Genomic DNA, 18,883 nt, shown 5'->3' with positions numbered 1-18,883 from the left:
AGCATTCACGCAATGGCAAAGCCACCCGTTGGCCAATACCAAGGTGAAGCCCACATGGCAAGAGAAATCTAGGTATGTCGTCTTCCTTTCCCCACACTGGAGAAATTGGGAAGGATAGAATTTTCTATTTCACGTAGGATGAGGTTTCACTCTTTTTTTGGGGGGTGGGGGGTGCCTGGGGATTGAACTCAGGGATCCTGGGCCACTGAGCCACATCCCCAGCCCTAGTTTGTATTTTATTTAGAGACAGGGTCTCACCGAGTTCATTTCCACTTTGCTTTTCCTGAGGCTGGCTTTGAATTTTCGATCCTCCTGCCTCAGCCTCCCGCGTTGCTGGGATTACAGGGGTGCCACCACACCTGGTGTTTTATTTTATTTTTATTTTTTATTTTTTGAGCCATACAGCACATGGTGACCCTGTTTTGTCTGGCTTACACCAGTTGGTCACTACAATGATCTTTCAGTCTCTGCTTCACCTGGTTCCTCTGTTACCACAGCAAGGCCTTTGTGTTTGCTGAAAATCTCAGACAAGTGAGCCAGTTCTGGAGGAGGAGGTAGAGCTGGATCGGCCATTTGTGTCATCTCCAGAGTGATTCAGGTTTGGCTTCTCTTGGCTCCCGAGTCTATTTTCTGTTTACCAAGGGATTAATCAGGGTTTCCAAATTGGTCTGCCAGCAGGGTTGGTTAAAGAAAGCAGAGGCGCTGGACTTGGGATTTTTCCATGCCTCTGTTAGTGATATTCAGCTGCAAAGTGAAGAGCTGTTTCCACCAAGTTTTGGGGTCCCTTAACTTGTCTAAATTCTGATTACTTGTCTTGGTACAAATACACCGGATTTCTATCAGCTGAGGTAGAGGTCTCAGTTCTTCCTTCCTTTTCATTTTGCAGTGCTGGGGCTGAATCAGGTCCTGTGCATGCTAGGCAAGCGCTCTACCACTGAGCAACACCTCCAGCAGCTTTTACTCTGCTTTCAGATGAGGTCTCACTAAGTTGCTGAGGCTGAATACAAACTTGTGACCTTCCTGTGTCAGCCTCCCAAGTAGCTGGGATTACAGGTGTGTCCCCCTGGGCCCAGCTTCATGGGGGGAGTCTTTAAAATGCTAAAACAATAATTGGTTTTTCTCCCCTTTGTTGGCTGTTTACTGTAGGAGGTGATTTGCTTGTCTTGCACTATAACCACAAATACGCAGACAGAACCTTTCCCAATGCTAGCGAAGATGCTCTTAAAAACACCAAAAATAATTTGGGGGTGGAGAATTGGGTTTTTGAATAGCTGGGATTATTTTAAGCAATTTGTGAAAATTATACTTAACATTTGTTATATAGGATATTTGCTTATCTTTATATTAAAAGTTCTGGCTGGAGAAAGTTGTATTAATCTCACAAAAAGGTTTATATTGTATTATGAAATAGATTGATAAAAATAACCTATAATTGTATTTTTTTTTCTCTGTCAGTTTTTCTTTCTAAGGTGTAAAACAATTAGAATAAAGAAACTCTTATCATGTTATAGCAAACTGCTATTTGGGTCCTAATTAATTTCCATTCCTTCAAATTTGCCAAAAACAATAACAACAACAACAACAAAACACATAGGGACTAGCGTTGTTGTGGTGTGTGTTGTGATTAGATGAACAGACATTAATGAAACTCTCTCTCTCACTTTGTCCCCAAGTCCTATTGATGCCTGAAATCCTATGACCCATGTGTCACTCCTCTGTGGAGGCAGAGCCCTCTTTAGTACTTTTTTGGGTGTGTGCTTCAGAAAGTAATGGTGACACTACGTAAGGAACACCAATAGTCGGGACGTGTGGCATGTTCAAGGGTCATGTTTTCAACTCCTGTGACACTTCTTTCTCTGTGACACTAATCTGGAACTTAAAATTATTGGGAAAGAATGGAGCCAGCTAAAAGTGTGGGTAGTATTTCCCACTGATAAGATACTGAGAAAAAAGAAAAGAAAGAAAAAAGAGAGAGAGAGAGAGAGAGAGAGAAATGAAAGAAAATAAAAAATGACAAATATCAGTAAAATCTTTCTCATACTCTTTGTTGGATCTGATCTATGCTTGGAGACACCAAGAATACAGAGCATGTGAGTGCAAAATTGGCATATAAACTTCAATTTCTGAATATGGGGTTGAATGATAGTGTAGGTTCCAACCACTTTGTGGTCTTCCTGGACCATGAGTGTTTGTGATGACCAAGTCGAGTGAGGGTATGATAGCATTCATGTTACAAGGCTCCTTGGAAGTTATCATCTTTCTTTCTCCCTTTCTTCCATTCTCTTCTTCCTTCCTATCTTCCTTTCCTTTCCTTTCCCTCCCTTCCTTCCTTCGTTCCTTCCATCTTTCCTTCCTTCCTTCCTTCCTTCCTTCCTTCCTTCCTTCCTTCCTTCCTTCCTTCCTTCCTTCCTTCTTTCCTTCCTTCCTTTCTCTACTGGGGATTGAACCCAGGGGTTCTTTACCACTGAGCTACATCCCCAGTCCTTTTTATTTTTTATTTCCAAATAGGGTCTTATAAAGTTGCTGAGGTTGGCCTCAAACTTGTGATCCTCCTGCCTTAACCTCCAGAGTTGCTGGGTTACAGGTGTGTACCACCACATCCAGAAAACTGGATCATTTCAATCAGGGTATTTGGAAAAGCTTCCAGGGTTGCCTTTAGAGTGTCCGTGTCTATGGAGACAACAGTGAAACAGGATTATCCAGTCAAGGCAAACCACCTTGAAATCATTGCTGGCAGTTTCAATGTCCTCTCCAAAACTCATGTTGAAATTTAATTACCATTATAACAGCATTAGGAGGTGGAACCTTTAAGAAGTGACTGGGTCATGAGGGCTCTGTTCTCATGAAAGGATTAGTGCTGTTATCTCTGGAGTGAGTTCTGACGAAAGGACAGGGACAGCCAATTTCCTCTCTGTCTCTTGCATGCTCAATTTCCTTCTGCCATGTCATACTGTAACACAGAAGTCCTCGAGCTCTTGGACTTACTTGCCTCCAAAACTGTGAGGCAAATGTGTTTCTATGGTTGATAAACTACCCGTTCTGTGGTGTTTTAGTACAGTAACAGAAAACAGACTATGACAATCATTTTGAAACTTAGAGTTGGAAACAGCCTGGCAGGCATCTGGGCTACCTCCCCAGCTGTGGTACGAACCCCTCTCCAGATCTAGTTGGCTCTGTCTTTCCCATTTGATTGCTGAGCACAGAGGGAGGCTCTAGAGGGTCAGGGGCTAAGGGACAGGCAGGAGGCTGTCTCTGCCACCACTGACTCACAGGATGAGTAGGCTCACTCACTTCCCCTTTTGACGTGCCTGGTCTTCTGTTTATGGCGGGACCCTGGTAATCCTCACCACCTTGCTTCACTTTGTGGAGATAAATGTGTACATTTGAGAGTGCTTCGAGACAAGGACGGAAAGCAGACAGGCTGTGTCTTCTCCAGGCGAAGAACAGACGCTCTCCCTCACTCACCGCGAGCGCCGGCAGTGCTCCTGGGAGATCCTGTCAGGGACACCCAGCAGGCTTCTCGTGTTGGCTTGCTCGTTGCAGCGTAGGAACTAACTGGGCTCACCAAGTTACAGCCTCCTGTCGTCTCACTTCCCTACCTTCCTCCTTGCTGCTAAAGCAACAGGGCCTCTTGCCACATGGCTTATTTGCCTCCCTGAAACAGGGTTGGTATTTCATCCATTTTTTTTTCACTCTTCAGTGCTGGGGATTGAACCCAGGGGTGCTTTACCACTGTGCTATTTCCCAAGCCTTTTTATTTTTATTTATTTATTTATTTTTTTGCAGTGCTTGTGCTTGCGAGGCAAGCCCTCTACCAACTGAGCTATCTCCCCAGTCCTGCCTTTTTATTTTTTTGAGACAATGTCTTGCTAAGATGCTGAAGCTGGTCTTGAATTTGCCATCCTCCTGCCTCAACCTCCTGAGAAGCTGGGATTACAAGTGTGCACCATCCTACCCAGGACTGGTTCATCCTTGAGTTCAGTGCACAGCATTTTTCTGAGTCTCCTACAGATATAGAGGTGCATCGTTTTGTGCTACTGGCTATGTATCAGATAAATTTTGTGACTATCAAATATTCCAAAAAGCAAATCAAATTTCTGTGATATTATTTCAGAAGGAATTTTTTCTTTATTTTGATTTTGATTTCCTAGTATGAAAAAGAGGGAAGAACATTAAAATAAGAAATAGGAGATTAACCTTGTTTTGATTATGCCTGGAATTAACTGTGCGACCCTTGTAAGCAAAAATAACCAAAACAGTTTCGGTTCCGTAACAAAAGCACAAACGACTAGGACAGGAGCAGCCTTCACGGATCGGCTATGCCTTTTATTCAGCAGTGGGGTCTATAGGTCAGGCAGCAGAGGGGCTCACTCTCTGGGTAGAAAATGGCCCCCGGTTATAGGAGCAATCTGTGCTTGTATGGTTACACTGAAAGATGACTTAACCATTGAAGACTTTAACAGAATGTATCAGTTTGGGCATTCAGGAAACAGGTTGTGAGAATTTGAACTCTATTTTTACCGGGCAAAGATGGAGAGTCCAGAGTTCAGCATTCAGTACTTATCTCTTTTCCCTCCAGGATCTGTTGTACCATCACTGGGGAAGGATTCACCTGGGGAAGGGTCAATGTTTTGTCTTCTTTCTCCCTCCCTCCCTCCTCCTGGGTCACACACTGTCTTGGGAGATTGTCATTTCTCATATCCTTCAACCCTGAGTAAATGACTGTCTCAAATCCATCTCTTCTGTGACCTGAATCTGAAGGGCCCCAGTTTCTTTATCTCTAATAGTTTGAATTCAGATTAGAAGATTTTTAGGATCTAGTTATGAAATTCTTTAAGCAATCTCAGTGGTCTGTGATACGATTGCTTTAAGTATCTTGGTTTTAGTTTTTTCCCTAAGGAAGTAATAGTCATAATTATCCACTTTGGAGAATCAGTTTGAAAGATGAATACATCAAAGGCTAAACACCATTCCTGCATTTTCCATGTGGGATTCTGATATAGCTACTCTTTCCCAGCATAATGTTGACCATATATTCTCAACATTTTCATGCTTTTCTGCACAACTGGGCCTTGCCTAACTCCCAGCCCTCAGACTTCTCCCTCTGTGCTCACTTTCTTGGTGACTTTATATACCTTATGACTTTAGATGCCATCTATTGATAATTTTGCTGGACATGCATAGCCAGCCCAGCGTCCTCTCTGAAATCTTAGATTCATATTCTATGGTCTGTGACATCTCCGTTTGGATTTTTTTTTTAACCAGGGATTGAACCCAGGGGCACTTAGCCACTGGGCCACATCCCCAGCCCTTTTAAATATTTTATTAGAGACAGGGTCTTGCTGAGTTACTTAAGGCCTTGCTAAGTCACTGAGGCTGGGTTTGAACTCCAGATCCTCCAGCCTCAGCCTCCTGAAGAGCTTGAATGACAGGCGTGTACCACTGCACCTGGTTCCATTGGGATTTGTAGTAGATATTTCAAGCCCTGTGTGTCCACCCCGGGATGCCTGGTCTCCATTGCCTCCCAAACTACTTCTCCCATGGTCCTCTCATCTTGGTGCAGAGCAGCTCAGACCTTCCACTAGCTCACACTGGAAATTTGGTTGTTATCCTTACTGGGCTCTCTTCCCTTCTGCTCCTATGACCCATTTTCCTGACAGCAACCAGAACGATCCTTTTAAAAATGGAGTCAGAAATCACATAGCACAAAACACCCATAGCCTTTCCCACAGACTTTCTGTTCCTCTCTCTTTTGTTGACTTTGCAACTGCCACCTCGGTGTCCTTGTTCTCCCTGACCTTGCCTAACATGTTCTTCCCTTGGGGCCTTTCCATTTGCCATTTCCTGTCCCCTGATGCTCTTCCTGTAGGTATCTGCATGGCTCCAGGGTTCCTCTTTTGGGGTTGTGTTCAGATGGCATCTACCTAGGGAGTGCTTCCCTGAATGCTCCCAGACCCCCACCCTGCCTCCGGGTACTCCCCTTCACCTTCCTCTGATTCCTACCCCCCCCCACACTCTTATCACCATCTAATACAGATCTCCTCAGTTTTGGAGTGATTCTTTGCTGTGGGGAGTGTCCTGTGCACTGTAGGGTGTTTAGCAGCATCTGTGCGCTCTCCACTGAGTACCCCTGCCCGAGAGGTATTTTTTATAAACATGCTTATTTTTTATTGTTCTTCCCTTCCCCACTGCTAGGATATAACTGCTAGGAGAAGAGGAATTTTTGTCTGCTCTCCACTGATGTAATATAATCACCCTGAATGGTGCCCAGCGCACAGTAGGTGCTCCACAGATAACCCAGAGGGGAAAGGATGGCATGGCTCCTGCCTTGTTCTTCGGGGTTCACTAAGCTCCAGGCACATAGGCCTTTTCTGCCTCTCATAGATTGTGGGCTCATTCTCACTTTCTGGCCTTTTCCTTTCAGATTTTGCAATTGCTGTTGAACTGCTGCTCAGGCTCTGCTCAAATGTCACTTGCTCAGAGAGTCTCCCTGATCACCCTATCCTGCATGTCCCTCCGGCCTGCCAGAGGCACTCACTATCTTGTTTCTCTGCGTAGGTTTCTGCTTTACCTTTATCTTTGAAATTGTCTTTTTGTTTCTTCCACTCTAAATAAATACTCTTTGTTTTATTTATCACAGAATCCCCAGAGTCCAAGACGTTCCAGGCCCAAGGTTTGTGGAATGGCTGAATGGATAAGCCTATCGCTCAACTGATTTCAGGGCTGAAGAGATTCCCAACAGCTAGGGATTAAGAGGTGTGTCTGTCAAGATCCAATGACAAAGAACAGAGTCCACTCTAGCTATTTAGACCGAAAGGGATTAAACACAGACTGGGGTTCACATAATCATGGAGAAGTTTGCAGAATCAGTCCAACACTGAGTCTTCCAGAACAATCTCGAAGGTTACACATGGATGGGCCATGGTGGGAGAGTCTGCTCTTCTTCCACAGGAAGACCTATGGCTGAACTGAGAAGCTGAGGGGTCTGCTGCAGGCTGTGGGGCCACACCCCCACCGCCAGCCAGAAAGTTAGCATGAGAAGGAGGTCAGCACTATCAGGAACTGCCCCCCAAAACAGAGCCCTGCCGTACAGAAGAGGCCCACAGAAAGAGCCATGGTGGTGGAAAATTGTCTTCCTGCTGATTTGATCTTCCAGCTCTCAAGCCAGTAGCACCTGAGTGGTGAGACCAAGGAAAACCTTGGCTGCTTGGAACCCTGGGAGATGTGGCTTTTAGGTTTCCAGTCGCTGCAGCACAGAAGGCATATCAGAAAGGCGTAAGAATGGATGTTGAGGGCCAATCCGCTATATGCATGTGTGGTGGCAAGAGGATGGAGGCACTGATTTCAAACAGGGAAGTGAATCTTTTTTTGTGATGCTGGGGATTGAACCCAGGGTCTTGCACTTGTGAGGCAAGCACTCTATCAACTGAGCTATATCCCCAGCCCTGAGGGAGTGGATCTTCAAGTCTGTATCTACCAGGCAACGAGGTCACAGTAAAAACAAGCCAAAGGGTAAAGCATCTATTCTGTGCAATACTGATGGCTGACATACACAGCATTTCAGCAAGTACTTTCAGGCAGTAGCTTAGGTTTGTGACCATGAGTAGTACCAACATCTCTTCAGACAATGAGGCTATAATCTGGGATCTTCCGGAGAGTGAAATTGTTCACACCTTGTAGCTCTGCAAGAAAATGTGAGACCGGTCAGCCTGGGCACTGTTTTCCATTGCTGGTCATGAGCATTTATTTTTAACATAAGGCAGAGTTTATAAATCGAGGGAAGGTTTAAATTGTGCAGAATCACAGGGAATTTTGTATTGGCAAAGAAATCCATCACCTGATTTCATTTTTAGTATGTGAAACCCATAAAGGTTTATCAATTTATATGAATCTGTTTATTACTTCTTTACACAAAATATACCACATATACTAAAATATACTTTATACTGTTCACATTATACAGTATATATATATATGTATATATCTGGATACATATTATTGGAAGGATAAAAATCCACCAATTCTTTTCTTTCTTAACCTTGCATATGCATTTTTTTTTTTCCTTGCGGTGCTGGGGAATTGAACTCAGGGCCTTGTGCTTGCGAGGCAAGCACTCTACCAGCTGAGCTATCTCCCCAGCCCATATATGCATGTTTTTAAGTATTAAAGAGTTTATCACAATTCTAGATGCTGTTGGTTTATCTGTTTTACATATTTAAAACCCTCCTTTAAATATAATCAGTGTGAAATGATAATTGGGGGGGCCTCTGCTCATCTGAAAATATAGAGATATAGAGAAACTTAAACAAATGTGCTTTTTAAGAATGTGATTTTTATCAGATTTAAGGAACCTCAAAACTTTTACATTGTACCTTGTAAGTACTTCCTTAAAGGTAGCTTAAGGATTTCTCCCATTCTTTCTCTGCAATTTCCCTTTTGAAGGACTCCATGCTACTGTGTGCTCGGCCATAATCTGGGGCTCCTGTGATTCTCCTTTAATCCTGGTCCCTTTCCTGGGAAGTGTAGGAAGCATAACTTGAGAGAAACTGTTTGTTCAGACACCTGGCTAAGAAAGGGCAGTGCTGAGATTAAAACTAGGATTGGAGTTCATATCTTCCCAACTCCCAAACCTATATCTTCTGCACCGTTTATTTATTTTCTCAAGTCTTTGTTAATTCATTCACTCATTCATTCAATTAATGCTACTTGAGTTCTCCTGATGGGTTGTTGGTGGAGGTTAAAATGATGAGCTGGAACATTTAATCTATCTTATCCAATGAAGTGTTGCCCGAGAAAATAAAGTCAATTAAGATTTTTAAACAAATAAACACAAAAGGATGAGAAAATAAAAGAAAGAGACCGTTCCTGCTTGCACACAGCAAGAGACTCTCTATTCCCCAAAGATTGGTTGCTTTTTCAGGATTTACAGATGAGAAACAATTCCTGGCAAACATAGATAAAGTAAAGACTGACACAATGTTTGAATGTAGGCGACAAGCATTTAATAAATATTTCTGTGTGAAAGAATATTAAAATTGATTACTAAGCATAGATTATTTGTGTTTGCCTAGAGTCCTTAATGAATTCAAGATTAACGAAGCGCAGAAATTAATTAGGCTGGCACTGAAGAAATCCCTGGTGGGAAAGATAAGGTTTATCTGATTTTTACAAGGGGCAGAAGGAATGTAAGATATTGAGTAATTCCTGTTAGGAAAGACCAAGTATTTAAGACATTGTTTAATAATATTTCCAGGAAACGACAACCTATGCATATTAGCCAAGACTGCCAAATCTCAAAATAAAGGCATTAACCTCACCAGCCCTCAACTGCAAATGGGAGAACACATTAAGTGTGTTGGGACTTCAACGCAGGCAGGCCAGTGTGCTGCTGACCCGGATGCAGAGGACCAGTCCATTAATGGGTAGGAGTTTCTTCACCTTCATACAAAACCATGTATTTTTCTCCTTTTGGTAGCTCTTTCATTTCCTCATTTATGATAGAGACATAGATCTACAGAACATTTTACTTTCTGCTTTACCAGAAGAAGAACAATAGCCAGAGGGCAGTAACAAGGGATGCAGTCCAACCTCTCTCTGGGGCAGTAATATGGAGCTAAAAACAGGGTTCACACAGTCCTATTTTGAAAGGAAGGAGAAGATATTTAATCAAAAGAGAAGAAGACTGTGTCTCCGAGCACCAGGGCAAAGTGTTCACGTGTACCCGGCCCACAGACCATATCCGACGGCTGCGACAGACTGCAAACAACTCCAAGGCTGCAATGTTGGTTTCTCAGCTGCCCACGCTGAACTCCGTTCAACCACGGGGTACAGAGCACAGAGAGCCTTACCTTGCAGAGTGGGAGGTAAACAGAAGCCGAGGCTGAAAAGAAGAGGCTGAGTTCCCTGAAGGGATGCCAACCATTGGAGGAAATGTTGGAAAGTTATCAGGGCCAGTCTATTTTTACTTTACTGAAGTTTTGTCATTGTAGCTCAGAGAGTTCATTTTTCACAAGTTTTGTTTTTTAAAAAAAGAAAACTAGAAAATTTTGTGTTCGTAGAACATGACCACCAAAGGAAGCTTCACCACCATGTAGTCCTCCTTCCTAGGTAAAGTTGGGGGTATTGAGACCCGCTGTCCCTTAACTAGTTAATGGCAGAAGGGTTCAGCCTGGTACGTTTGGAAGGGTGGAAATGGGACACCCACAGGGGGATAAGGAAGGTGTCACAGCTCCTCACAGATGCATTTACAGCGCAATAAAGAGAATTTTATGACGCATAGAAAAACAACCATTAAAACCTAAAGGACAATGGAAGGTACTTCATACTTTGCTTTTACTTCTGAAATGAGTTAATAATAAATCACCAAATGCTCGTATTGTTGAAATTCAATGCCAAGTCCATAAAATGAAGGGTAGTGAAACTGAACAAGGAGAAATCTTTATCAAAAAGACTACTAGATTGTATCTGAGCCATTTCATGTGGGCAGCACATTAAAAAAAAAAAAAAAAGCTATGACTTGTAAAATATAGAACTGTTAACAATCTTTCCAACCATCATTATGCACTGGCGTATATTTAGGTAGCTGTGTTCTTCAATTCTGAAGCATCGCTGCTGCACAAACAGAATTCTCTTTGAAGTTAGAGAATGAACCCTGGTGAGGATATGCCCCCAGGCCCCCACGGAGCAGGTAAAAACAAGACTGATTCTTATCTTATTACATTGGCATGCTGCACCAGCCAAAGAACTTACCGGTCATATTTACAGTCACAGAGAGGTATCATTAAGGACCAAAGACACAATTTCCTCATTTGAATAATTAGAATCCTTTTTTATTTACCTGGATTTCTTTGGGGCCAAAATGAAAGGCACGGTCATCTTAGGTGCCCGTTTCTGTAAATTCCTAGGAATTTCAACAGAGTGGAATGAAGAAATAGCCCCGGAGCACGGATGTTGCGTTCACAGAGACCACGAAGGTCAACCTAGTTTCCTTGCAAATTCCAAGAAGCTCCTAGAGTCTGGGGATCAAAGGTAGCTGTCTTCATTATGGGTAGATTGCACATAGGACACTCAAACACGAACTTAGGGAATAGTTCAGGGTCAGAAACACATGAGGTGTCAGCATTTTATGATAAATTTATGGTTAAAGACCAGACTCACAGCTGCACTTACCATTCCCCTCTTGATTAGACCCAGGGAAGCTGTGAGGAAGGAGGGGTGTGTTACTTCTTCTTCTTCTTTTTTTTTTTTTGGTTAAAATTTAATATTTTACTTAAACTAAGTATATGTTTATAAGCTTATGTAAGTATATGTTCATAAGCTATAAGTATAATTAGCTTTAAATGTATACATTTTAAACAAAAGAGACAAAACATACCTTTTATTCTATGTGATTAATATACAAAATATCCTCACTTCCTCTGAGAAATAGTACATCTAAAATACACTTAGATGAATGCTGAATATTAAAACATTATATGACAAATATATATGTGGATAGAACAGAAGCGAACACAAATACATCTTCTCCAAACTTCCAATTGTTTAAGAATATTTCACAGCAATGATAATATGAAGAAAATATTTGGATTTATTTTTAAATTCCAAAATTCTCCACAGAGGTGTCTTAGAGGTGGTAATCAGACTACCACCAAAGGAGATGTGTCTGGTATGTTCTTGATGTCTCCTCTCTACCTGATTACTGAAGTTTAGGTCTGGCGAATCAAGAAGGTGGCATTCAATAATGACACTTTTATAAGCAAGTAGTGCTGAAAAAGTTAAACTTCTTCTTGTGAGATGTTATTTGTGATGGTATATTTTTTTCAGGGATACCCATCAAAACATCTTGTGAAGTAACTGAAGAATTTAGTTCCAGTCTTTCTGCAATTTCTGAAATTTCTTCCCTTTTGTTAGTTCCATATGGATCATGGTTTATTTCAACTAAACCTTGTAATCCAGGACACTGAGCATCATCTACTATGGTATTCCTGTGGTCTGTGTTACTTCTTTTTTTAAAATATATATATATATATATTTTAGTTGTAGGTGGACACAATACCTTTATTTTATTTTTATGTGGTGCTGAGGATCGAACCCAGGGTCTCACGAGTACTAGTTGAGTCATCTACCACTGAGCCACAACCCCACTTCTGTGTTACTTCTTGAATCCCATTTTGGGGATTGCTGATACAAGAACAGTAGTTCACAAAATAAAATTCAAAACACTGTTTTAGGGGTCAGTCTCAAATTGCTCTAGGAAAAATCTCTGAGGGGTGGTTTAAGCACTACCTCAGAAGTGATTCCTAGTTGTGTTGTTGTTGTGTATGCATATTTAAGCTTAAAACAACAAACATTTATTACCTCATATTTTCTGAAGGTCAGGAATCTGGGTGCAGGATAACTGGGTTGTATTGACCCAGGGTCTCTCATGAGATCACAAAGTGTCAGTTAGGTCTCCATTACCCAAACACATGATTTGGCTCTAGGACCTACTTCCAAGATGGTACATCATTGGCTCAAGATGGCTCATTCACATGGCTATTGGTTGAAATCGCAGTCCTTCCATCTTGCTTTCAGCCTGTCTATGGGCTTGTATTTGTCAGCTGTCACTGTGTTAAAATAACTTGAGAAAAACAACTTAAAAGAGGAAAGATTTATTTCGGCTCGTGGCTTCAGAGGTTTCAGTCCATGATCAGCTGACTCCATTGTTTCTGGGCCTGTGAGACAGAACATCATGATAGAAGGGTATGATGGAGCAAAGCTGCTCACCTCATGGTGACTGGAAAACAGAGAGGGGGCCAGGGCATGGGTCCAGGGACAAAATATAGCGGCAGTGACCTACTTCTTCCAATTAGACTCCATCCCTTACAGTTTCTACCACCTCCCAATAGTCCATTCAATTGTGAACTCTTCAATGGATTAGTCCATGGATGAGATCAGAACCCTCTTGATCCAATCATATCTAAAAATTTCCACCTCTGAACACTGCTGCACTGGGGACCAAGCCTTCAACACATGAACCCTTTGGGATATTCCAGACCCAAATCACGAGGCAATTAGTTTCTCTCAAAGTGAATAGTCCAAGAGAGAAGGGAGGACTATCATTAACATGGCTGAATTCTGAATTTGAAGATAAGCAGTCTTGGTACCACTGAGCTTCTTCTTTAGGTTCATGACCCTGACAGTTGCTATAGGTGGGGATGGTGGAGACTTCCCAGGGTTGACTCATTAGCTTTTAGATGAGAAGCAAATGGGTCTGCATTGGAAGATGTGGAAGGTAGTTAAAGACTTTGGCACTGAAGAGGAGTCTCTTAAATAACTAGCTATTCTCTATTAGCTATTACCAAATGCCAAGGCAAATTATAATTGTTTAACTTCTGGGATGGAAGAATCAAGCAAGTATTTAGCTTGAACTTTCCACTTTATAGATGGCAGGAGGGGGAGTGAGAAATGAAATTCTATGTAAATACTTTGGATTTTATTTGTATTTAAGAGTCATTGTCTTTAATTAATGTCTCTGTGGGTATCATATAGTATAATACAGTACGGTATAGCGTTGTCTAATCTTTGGACTTTCAGAGTTCAATGTGAACAAGGATAAGATAATAGGCTGGCAGTGAAGACACAGGATATCTGATTTTCAGGAACATTTGAGTTGTGTGAATCTGACTATAGAAAAAAGATCAAGATCATAAGCATAATTCTTTTACACATTAGGGGGATAGTGGATTGTTGGCGAGCTGTATGGAAAGTTTCTTCTTTGGAAGGCCTGGCATGGAAGCCGGTAAGCTACTCAGGAGGCTGAGGCAGGAAGACAGCAAGATAGGGTCAATCTGGACAGCTTAGTGAGATCCTGTCTAAAATAAATAAAATTAAAAGGGCTGGGAGCTATCTCAGTGGTAAAGAGTGGTGAAGTGCTCGTCTAGCATGTGTGAGTCCCTGGGTTCAATTCCCAGTACTACGCCCCCCCCCCAAAAAAAGGTTTCTTGTTCTGAGCCTCAATGCTTTAGAAAAAATAATTGAAACTCTTAGGTTACTTGCTTACCCTTGCTAAGACCCATTTCTTCTGTAAAATAAAGCTGATGATAGCAACGTATGGTTCTATGGTGATCAGAAATAAATAATCCTAAGTGGGTACTCAATAAATGGGGGCTAATTTCAGCATTATTATTACCATTATATATATATTTTTCCTTAAAGGCATTAGGTTTAGAACCAATATGCAATTATTCTACCTAGAAGAATTCTTATCTCATGGTCTTCAGAACCACACCGAAAGTGGTGGCCCTGGGAGGAGGGAGTTCCCCAGTCCACTGCAGCCTTATGACATAGCATTTCTTTTTAAATGGTAGTGTTTTTTTTCTTTTTTTCTTTTTTTTTTTTTTTTTGCAGTACTGGTGGTTGAACCCAGGGCCTTGTGCTTGCAAGGCAAGCACTCTACCAACTGAGCTATACCCCCAACCCATGACATAGCAGATTTGCCTGGTGATTTATTTTTTAGAAATGCAGATTCTTGAATTACAAGGCAGATCTACCGAATCGGTATATAACAGGATGGAATCCTACAATCTGCATTTTTATCAAGTTACCCAAATGATTCTAAGGTACAATAAAGCTTGAGAACCACCACAGAAGATGTAGTAGACCCCTTATACGAGAGCAAGGCAAATTCATTGATTTCAACTAGAAATTTCTGTAATTTTAAAAAGGGATTCCCACAATAAAACCTTTTGAGTAATATAACAATGTTTATATGGTTACGTATACATTTATTTTGTAAATTAGTTATAAGTACTAGTGTGATAATGTATACATATCACATTATAAAATTAAATAGAAATTTTATATTATACTTATATTTAATTTCTACTTCATTATAAAATGAAGCTGGTGGTTTATGTGTGCTACAACACAACTCTGATCACAACTTTTAAATTGCATGACACAAGTGTAAATAACAATGGATTTATTCTTGTTACGCAAGCTATTAACATAGCTTAAATCTACTTCATTATAAAATGAAGTAGAAATTAAAAAGATGAGATAAAAATTTTAGAAATTCTGGTATTTTCTTCCCACATCCCAGTAGATCATGTAATATCCCCTTGGGATTCATACCCTCCTGAGGCCGTGGATCTGAACCTGCAGTGGTCATTATGGTTGGGTTTATTCATTCAGTTATTAAGCAAACATTTATAAGCTGGAGCGGGTGTTGCACTCCTGTAATCCCAGTGACTCCAGATGCTGAGGCAGGAGGATTGCAAGGTAGAGGCCAGCCTGGGCAATTCAGCAGACCCCTTTTCAAAACAAAAAATAATAGGGGCTGGGGATATAGCTCAGTGTAGAGTGCCCCAGTTCAATTCACAGTGCCAACAACAAGAACAAAGCTCAGGCTGGTTCTATGTGTCAAAGCCTAACTTGTGGTTGATCCTCTATATATTGAAGTGCTAATAACATTGCCACCTGGTCATGTGTAATCCTTTGGTAGGAAGGCTCAGGACAGCTCCTCCAGGCAGGAGGTGCGTGCGGTTGCATCCAGGTCAAGGCTATATCCAAGGTCAACATATAACATAACAGAATGTTTGGGTTTGGAGGAAAAAGAGAGTCTCTTGGTTAGTCACTGAGAATCTAAACAATAAAGTAGAAAGGGTAAGTGGCTTCACTGAATTAAGCAGAAAATTATCTTTGGGAATGTCATATGGCACCCAGGAAAGAACACTGGAATTGGTTTTGGAGGATCTGAGTGTGTATCTGGGCTTCATTCCTTACTGGCTGCATGAACTTCTATGAATGTTCTGCTTACTCCTTTGCAGAGCAAGGATAATAACATTTTTTTTTTTTTTTTTTTTTGCTATCATAACTACTCTCTTCAATGAATTTTAGGTTTACTCAATCAGCTGTCAATCACTGTGGACTTATTGAGTGCCTGACAGATATTCCAAATCATCACCAGGTAAGTAGAATTTCACTCTTTCTGATTTTTCTAGAACATGAAATTTTGATTCTGCTGAATTCAACAACTGCTCACCTTCCATCTGTCACTTCTCCACTCTCCCAGAGGCTAACAGAGGTGTCTCTGACCTGGTTTTGTCTTTTTGTCATTTAATTTCTTTAAGCCTTCATTGCCTATTCTGTACAATGAAGATAATGATATTTGCACCTGAAGTTTTCATGAGCATTAAATGCATACATGTATGTATGTATGTATGTAAAATGCTTGGTACTGTTATAACATAGTAAAAATCAGGTAAGTTATAACTTAACTCAAATGGCAATTATGGTAAAGTTCTCTCTTAACATTTTAGCAAATGCAAACTTCAACTTGATACATCTGTTTAGAAATGGTTTTCATTTGATGATGTCGATGATTTGACTTGGAATCTTTTCTATGATTAACCTTACCTAGGTCATTGAGAATGAAGTTAAAAAATTTTTTTAAAAATGAGTTAAGGAATGAATAATGATTTGTTTGACAGAATGAAATTTTTGGCTATGTTTGAGACTGGTCTAGATTTAAGAACTGCCTCCCAAATTAAGACTAAATATTTACTAGACATAAAAATAAATGGAAAAAATATTGCTTGTGTAATTATGAAGTAATGAGCTGGTGGTTTATGTGTGCTACAACCCAACTTTGATCACAACTTTTAAATTGCATGACACAAGTGTTAATAACAATGGATTTATTCTTGTTACACAAGCTATTGACATAGCTTAAATCACTCCCTTAATGACATATGATGTAATTGACTGGTGTTTCCTTCATCCTGACTTACACAGGATGATTTGCCTATACTGGAACCTTTTAACTGAACATAATTAAATTTCATATAGTTTATGTTCCTTTTTTGCAATTTTAAAATGTGACCAAAGTACTGACCAGTATTTGTTTCTGAGGGAATCTGCAGGTCAATTTCCCTTAAATACCCCAGTCCAAACCTAATCTTTAAATCAAGAGCTCTCTTCCTATTGCTGGATTTGGAAGCTGGACTTCTTTGTACTAATTCTCTTGGTATTTTATTTCTGTTTTCCTCTCTTTGTAGGCTTGGTGGCATAGGGCATTAGGACAGGAAGGAACTTAGAGACTTAATACAATTCCATGACCCAGGCAAGTCAACTGACTGTCTTCCTCAGCATCACAGGGAAGGAGAAGCATGAGTCTCCTCTCTGTGCATGGTTTAATTCTTCCAACTTGGCTTCTTTCAATTTCTCTGACTCCTGATTTAATTTTGTTTTGTTCAGAGATATAAAAATCAGTGGTAAAATCAGATGACTCTGAAACATGGTGTACAATCCCTTCCCTGGAACAAAGCTTGATGTGTGAGTGAAGCTGGTGTTTCCAGGTTCTCTTTAGTGAGTGTGGCAAATTGGGCCTTGGATGAACCACTGGATCAGTCCTACTCACTCCTTTCTATTTTTAGCATTGTTACTCTTCTAAATTGTGGGTAAAATTACCTACAATTTCAGTGCATGTTCACATTGAGAATTCATGTTCAGGACACACATTTATTTCTCTTTTTCTACCATATTGTGACTTAGATTAAGTATTCCTTAGTGAATTATTTACACTAGAATGTAACTCATTATTTGAGCCAAATTCAGAATGTTTTTTTATATTCTAAAAGGCTTTTAAAAGACTTTAATTATTGATTAAGAGATTCTGACGACTCAAAACCCATCAAACTTTAACTGCGGAGAGTCATTAGGAGTGCTAATCCGATGTCCTGGGAGTTGTAAATATTGTAGAGGAAGAGCATGTTTCATATAATTGAAATAGACGACACTGCTGAGCAAAAATAAAAGTTAATAATTTAGCAAAAAAAAAAAAAAAAAAAGGCAAAGTGGGTGTATGTGTGTAGCATCAGAATAATGTAAGACAGGCTCCCAGAATTGTCTGTGCTTATAGAGAAAAATAGTACGAGAGGAATTTGGATATGCTGGAAGAATATAGCCTAGAAGTTGCAATTTCAGGACACATAATTTTGGACAAAGAAATAAGCCTAGAACCAAATAGGCAATATTACATATAATGAAGCAGTGCAAAGTGTTGCTTAGATCTTAGAATCCTAGAAAAATGTAGATTGTATCCATTTCCGTAGTCTCTCAACTTCAAGTTCCACTCCACCACGCCACTGAAACTGTTTTCAGAGAGGTCACCAATCAACTACAATTTCCAAACTTTCCTCCTGAAGGAACTAGACATTGGACATGGTGAACCACTTCTGGAAATGCTCTTCTTTTTAGTTTCCATGAGGTTGTGGTCGAATATTTCTCTGCTTCTCCTGCCCTTCCCTCACTCATACCTTAAATATCAATATCCAATATTCCATCCTCGGTCCCTTTTCTTTTAACATTACCAAAGTCCTGAACATACAATACAAATCAAATCACCCTTGCTCATGGCAGTCATTACTAATTGATTTTGGCAATTGTCTCCGAGTCCTGGTTCTCTCTCAGAATTCCAAAACTGCTTCCGGCACCCACCAAAAAATCAGAATTGGCACAGGAGATTTTTTTTTTCCAGTCCAGTTCTACATATCCAACTCAGAAGGTCCCATCTGTAGTCAGAACTTTAAATTCCAAAAAACCTGGGTTTATTTATTAATATCTCCAGCACCTCTCGCAGTGCACAGTTGTTAGGTTGGATAAATATTTGAAGAATAAATGCTGAAATGTTAGATCAGCTAACATAATCTTGAGAACTGATAGCAAATAAAATTGAAATGTGGTGAATCATAGAGAATATAGCAAAATATGACCTTACAATGAGATCACATTAAAATCACATTTTAAAATGTAATTTCTGAATAAAAAATATTTTCTAGACAATACTTCAAAATTACAGTTAAATAAGTAAACTTCTATTTTATTCAATGATTAGAAATAC

Source organism: Sciurus carolinensis, chromosome 12 (genome assembly GCF_902686445.1).
Source record: "Sciurus carolinensis chromosome 12, mSciCar1.2, whole genome shotgun sequence".
Lineage (NCBI taxonomy): Eukaryota > Metazoa > Chordata > Mammalia > Rodentia > Sciuridae > Sciurus > Sciurus carolinensis.
Note: the sequence above shows the minus strand (reverse complement) of the source record.